This window comes from Pelodiscus sinensis, chromosome 13 (genome assembly GCF_052426305.1).
Source record: "Pelodiscus sinensis isolate ZL-2025 chromosome 13, ASM5242630v1, whole genome shotgun sequence".
Classification (NCBI taxonomy): domain Eukaryota; kingdom Metazoa; phylum Chordata; order Testudines; family Trionychidae; genus Pelodiscus; species Pelodiscus sinensis.
Window position 1 is genome coordinate 22132081 of NC_143064.1, and position 6924 is coordinate 22139004.

The following is a 6924-nucleotide window of genomic DNA, read 5'->3' on the forward strand; positions in this document are numbered from 1 at the left end:
GCATATGTATGATGTTTAATCTCAGGCGGGCCCGTGTCTTTTATTAGTAGCTATGCTGGGTAATCATATATATGATAGAATGCACGCTCTTTATCAAGAACCCCACCTGCAATGAATTCTGACTATGCCATGGGCTGTGATTCTCAGCCATCCTCTCAGCTCCAGACACAGAACTTGGGTGCCAGAAAACTCCCAGGGCAGCAGTAAGGCCCTGAGGAATCCTGTCTGTTGGCAGGAGTCAGAGATGAGTAATCAGTAGCTGGAGTGAAGATTCTGGCTGAGCTCAGCTGTTGTGCAGAGGGAGGGGCTGTCAGTTACATAGTAAGAATAATTGTAATTCAGTTTGGCCACCTCCTTTTACCAGCAGTAACAGCTGGGAAATCGAGGCTGATCGAAAAGGCTTTTGCTTTCTGTAAGGAAGCAAAGAGAAGAGCTGGGGAGCTGGAAATAGAGCTTTTGTCTGCACCATTTTTTCCATATGGAGATTTTGTTTTATTTTTTATTTGCCCTTGAACTTTACAATGAATTGTGCTAGTGCCTGGATTTTCTGTACCAGGACTGTAGAAAATCATCAATTCTGCATCCCATTGTTCTTCTACCCTCTCACACATCATTTATGTGTGATTAAAGGGGTGGCGGCAACTATCACTCAAGTGCCACATTAAGATTCAAAGGTAGATAAATATAGTAAATACAAATACTATTTAGTCATTCAAATTAAAAGGAAAAAACCTTTCTCCTTTTCAAGAATTTCACCTCTTATCTGCTCAAAATATTTCATGCACATTAAAACACGTGCATATTTACAGACCTTGGATGTTCAAAAAGGAATCGACATTCACAGTTTGCCCTTCTGCAATCTCTCCATCTAGACAGGAGAGACGTCTTTGCTCAGCCATTCACTTGTATAAATAATAAGCAGAGGTGCCTTTCTCCAGAAACCAGGTTAGTTCGGCAAGAGCCAAACCCTGCATTAAAATGGCCACAAATGCATCTGATTTCCATTCTGCAAAAATTTTGCTGAACCAACAAAATGCTGGAAATACATGTGCGTGTTGCTTGCTTCCAGATACATTCTTTTGCCATATTCATCAGAAATAAACCAATAGGAGCATGGGTGGGATCAAAAATTTGCATGCAGAAGAGGGATTGTCTGCATCCTGAGTGGCCATCGCCTCCCTAGTGTCCAAACCAGATTCACACAGGAGGAGACTGAGGACAAGGATAACTCTTCTTACGCCTCTGCACAGAGGAGGAAAGCACCTTTTCAGAAGATTCCTTTTAGACTTTCCCTCTTTTTTTCTTAGGGGAGGATCTTATGAAAAGCTCAAGTCTGAAGGAGAGAAACATGTCTGTGGCTCTTTCCATATGGAATTGCCATGATTTGTACCTAGAGAAGCCCTGGTGGGAAATATGATTGTGCGAACAGTGTTATCACACAAGGATCTCACACTAACCAATACTCTTCAAGAGACTTCCATGGCACTAGGTGTTACTGGGGTAAGAACAGTGTTTATGAAATTTGTGTGCAGCACATTCAATGGCACAGTGGACTTGCATAAGCTAAAGGATTCTGCTTCAACCACTGCCCTACCCTTATACATGGCTCCAGTGCCCAATGGTCCTCACTCTGTCCTAGAACCACCCCATGGCTACATCTAGACTGGCATGATTTTCCGGAAATGCTTTTAACGGAAAAGTTTTCCGTTAAAAGCATTTTTGGAACAGAGCATCTAGATTGGCACGGACGCTTTTCCGCAAAAGCACTTTTTGTGGAAAAGCATCCATGACAATCTAGACGCGCTTTTCCACAAAAAAGCCCCGATCACCATTTTCGCGCTTGGGGCTTTTTTGCGGAAAACAAATCTGAGCTGTCTACACTGGCCCTTTTGCGCAAAAGTTTTGTGCAAAAGGACTTTTGCCCGAACGGGAGCAGCATAGTATTTCCGCAAAAAGCACTGATTTCTTACAGTAGGAAGTCAGTGCTTTTGCGGAAACTCAAGCGGCCAGTGTAGACAGCTGGCAAGTTTTTCCAGAAAAGCAGCTGATTTTCTGGAAAAAACTGGCCAGTCTAGACACAGCCCATGTGTTTGGAAGCCCAGGTCCCTTATCTGTATGGTTACCCTACTGAGAAGAGCTGATAAATCTGTTCATGGTGTGAGAACTCCCTGTTTGGTGCTGACAGGGGCCCTTATACCTGTCACCACTGGAATGTAGACAGTCTGACTTAGTGACTTGACAGAGCAGGAGTCAAGCCAGGTCTGGACACCAGAATCTAAGACAGGCCAGAGGGTACCCAGGGAATGAGGGTCAAAAGGCAAGCCAAGACAGGATACTAGGGGGTCAGTGTAAGGCAGCAGAAACAGGTAGCATGGGAAAAGCAGTTCTATGCGCAGGGAAACATCCGGTTGCACAGACAACTTAAGGTGCTTCCACTTGGTTTTAGAGACAAGGAATCAATCAGGTCCCTCCAAGTTTCTTCAATCAGATCCTCGGACTGGAGTTCTCGGGGTGGCTGGTCAGAACATGCAGGTGACTAAGGGCCCTGTATACCCATACTCATGACCTGTCCCATGATAGTAACCCAATCAGAGAACATGGTGACTAGCTTGCCCCGGTGTTGAAGCACTGATTGCTATAAACTCTTTTCTTGCTGAGATCCATATGTCCATCCTACCAAAGGAGTGGGGACGAGATGGGAAGGGCCGATGAAGGATTTCTGAGCAGAACTGTACTTTAAACTGTTGCTGAAGACACAGAAGCAGCAGATTGGGGCTGTAATGTTGTTACCAGATACCAACAAGGGCATATCAACTACGATCTATTGACCAAATGTACCCTGCAGGTCCCTTTGTGGTCCTCCACAGCATCACACGCTTGAGGAGCAAGGAGATTAGGAAGACCCCTCTTTTATAAAGTGTCCCACAGAATTAAAATGTTGTAGAATCGTTGGACTCAATCAGTTTTTCTATTACATGTACAACAACAATATATTAACCTCTAATCAGCTCTCATCTGACCCTCTTAGAACTCATTTTCCCCTCTTTTTTAAATGCATGTAGTGTTTGAGAGGTGAAAGATGGCTTAAGGCAGATGCACCTCTCCTAATCTGCAGAGTGAAATCAACAGTGAAGCACAGGGTAGGGGGTCCTCTTGTTTCATTAAGGCACCTACCTTTGACTTGAAGGAGGGAAACATCTTCTCAAGCAGGGAGAGAATGAATTGTGCCTTTTTGGCAAAAATGATGTCCCTTTTTAGAACATCTGCAGTCAACTGGAAACCTGGCTTATTGTTAAACTTCTGAGAGTGGAGAATTGCTTGACAGATGGACTGATGTTTCCTGAGCTAACAGATCTGTGGGATGAGGCAGTAAACTCCAGGGTGATTACCTCAATGCTATAACTTTGCTTATTTTGAATATCTGGATTACATTTGTGAAATTCTCCATGTGCAAAAATTCATAATTCTGCTACCTCTTCATTTCTTCTTCCTCCTCACAGAATAAACCCAAATGAAAACATTAGCAAGCCAAAAATGTAATTACACAGGATAGTAGGGCTGTGCACATGCCAAAATAGCTGTGCCATCACCCCTGAATTTTGAGATAGTATTTGAATTTGGAAGTGGATCAGAAATTCACTGCTAACCTGTCTTTTCAGTGAGCCTAAAACCAGATTGGGGGGATGGATGGGTTCAAATCTGAATCTAGGCTTTGTGCCTCAATCAGGGCCAGCTTGAGCCATTCCTGCACCCCAGGCAGTGGGCGCGCGGTACATGCGCGGCCCTGCCCCCCCGGCGCACCACGCACCTTGCAGCTGCCATCAGGTGCCCCGCACCCAGGTCCGGGAGCCATGTGGCGCCCCTTAGAGCTGCCATCAGGTGCCCCCCACCCATAGGTTGGTGCCCCGTGCAGCTGCCCGGTTAGCCCCCCCTTAATCCGGCCCTGGCCTCAATAATATTTCTACAGAAAAATCAATATGGTGTAGATTGGCTGTTAGGGTTAAGCACGTGCATATATCCCATCTAACTAGTGGGGCTGATTTTCTATTCATACTGTAGCTAGGGAAATGGCTAGTTGCCTACCTGATATTCAGGGCCAGTTCTAAACTCCAGTTACTGGGTGAGGGGAGATAATGGGTATTTTGGGGTCCCTGGATGTTACTATTTTAAAAGAAAGTAACTTTCCAAGAGACTGGGAGCTACTTGGAACATCTTGGATTTTCATTGATTCAGGATTGTGTGATATTTTTTGTCTACTAGATTAAAGAACCCAGTATCAAATATTTGTTCCCATGTAGATAATAAATTTTTATCAAGTCACCCTTTAACCCTTTATTTGGTAAGCTAAATAAATTAACCTCCTTAAATTTATCACTACAAAGGATGTTTTCTAACCCTTTAATCGCTCTCACCGATCTTCTCTTAACCCTTTCAAATTTTGTCAACATCCTTCTTGAATTGTGGACAGTAGAACTATAGGCAGTTTGTCTGCAGCAGTTGCAGGGACCCAAATACAGATGCAAAATAAAGATTTCTTTCAGGTCATTGATAAAAATGTAAAATATTATAGGGCCAAAACCTAACCCAGGCGCCTCCCTCCTTCTCCCCACCCCTCCCACACAGATTGCATTGGAAAGATACCTACTTCATGTGGATTCCCTGTTTACTTTCCGAGATCTTTCAGTTAGTTATTTTTGAAGAGTTTCAAAAAGACAAATTTGGCTTCTGTGTCAGTATCTTCTGATTTATAATTGATGTAAAGGGTGAATACTCTCCAATCTGCTGCTGTTCTATTGCTTTACATTGAATTACTTTGTACATATATACGAGCACCTTAGAGACTAACAGATATATATATATATATATATATATATATATATATATATATATATATATAATCATGAGCTTTCCTGGGCAAAACTCACTTCTTCAGATGAGCTTGAGTAGAGATGTCCTGCCTTTCTGACAACAACGTAAGGGGTTTGAAGATCATTTGAGGGGGAGGAGGGCAAATGTACCGTTTGCTTTCATGGTCGTGCAGAGCCTATTGAGCTAAATCAGGGGTAATTTTGCTGAATGTAATGCTGGTGTAATGGCACAATACTGGTACAGAACAGAATCACGTTCAATCTCTTGTGATCAAAGCCATGCTTCATCTTGTCTTCTTATTGCAAGTTATTAGATGTGTCTAAATAAACCCTTGGCCTCCCATTTCTTTGCCCACCGATGAGTTACAGGCATTGCTTACTTTTCCTTTTGTTTGTTTTTAATGAATCCTTTCATTCCACTCAAGGGAAACATTGACTGGAGGGATTTATTCACTTAACTATAGCCCAAAACCCATCAATGTGGAAACAGAATATTTTCAGAAATACTAACTAAACCTTAATTGAAAACAGTGCTCTGTATTTTATTTATTTCTGGTGTTAGAGCAGAGGTTTGATTTTCCTGAACTTTTCCAACAAGCAAAAGCCGGATCAGTTAGTTTACTTTCCCTTAACATTATAGAGGCTATGTCTACACTGCAGAGCTTTTCCGAAATACTGGAGGTATCCCAGAAAATCTCTGTCACATCCAAGGAACGTGTCTGCTTTTCCAAAAAAATTTTGGAAAAGCAGACCATTTTTTCAGCATCCCTGTAAACCTCCTTTTATAAGGAAGAAGGGATGTTCCAAAAGAGGGGTTTTTTCCCAATATTTGGCCCCGTGTAGACAGGCCAAGTGTTGGAAAAGCCTCTTTTGGAAGAAAAGTGGAAAAAGATACACAAATTGCACACTGCAATTTTTCTGACTTTTTCTTTGTAGTGTAGACCTAGCCAGAGTGAAGTAGGGTAATGATGAACTGCTCCACTCAATTATTTTTTCATTTTGTTTCCAAATAGAAAAACAAAGAGTTAATTGACTTAGATTGCTTTCCCACTTATTAAGTGAAAATACAGCTTCTTGAATTGCCAGTATATTCATATAATTATTCATCAAAAAAGAAATATAAGTACATAGCATTTTTTCCAAATAGTTTCTTTCTGATATAAATTTAAAGCCCATACCGCATGTTAAGTAGTACCATTTTTTCTTTGCAGGTCACCAAAGCATACGCCTTCCTCTGAAAAGTTGCTTCATGACGGTCAGCCTTTGATGTCTGGTGATATTATAAACTGAAATGAGATCATTCCTCACAATTAGAGATGGACTCAAACCCTCTTGCTCTTCAGGTGGAATTTGGGGATCTTTGAATTTGGAACACATCTCCAACCAATGTTATGAAGGGCAGCCCTCATATGAGAACAAGCTTTATCTATAGCCCACACAAACCTGCTGTTATCTCTCCATACAAAAATATGATTACCCTAAAGGCATCATTTAAAAATCATCTAGTTTTATGGTCTCTCTCAGTTTGGGAATCCATGTTTCCTTTCTGCTTTCCTGTATCGTTTCCCACATCTGAGCCATGGCAGGAGAAGAGATACACGGGGGGATATATTGTGTTCTCAGTGGTGTGTTTCATAATAGATCGGTATCAGACGTCTGCATTCCTATGATACAACCTTGTATAACACGAAGAAATATACTTTCCAGTCCTTCTTGAGAGGATACCTACTTTCACTTTCAGGAAATGTCCCAAGGAAGCATCTGGGCCAGTGGCTAGAAGAGACTGGCTTTATGGATCTAATTAGGCACACAAGTAGCATGACTCTGTTGAATTTCAAATGGGTAGAAGAATGCACAGAATGTACAAGGGAGGGCAGATGAGGGTGGATGGCGAGGCTGCAGAGGAAATGCTTTTCTTTTACAACTCCATGTCTACTGCTTCTCCCTTTCTGTGCTGCACATCTCTAAGAAAGCAATGGTGCCATCCCGTGGTGAAGCTGAGAATCAGTGACTAATGTAACAATATTTACTTTTAAAGATTATCAGATTGTGCCTG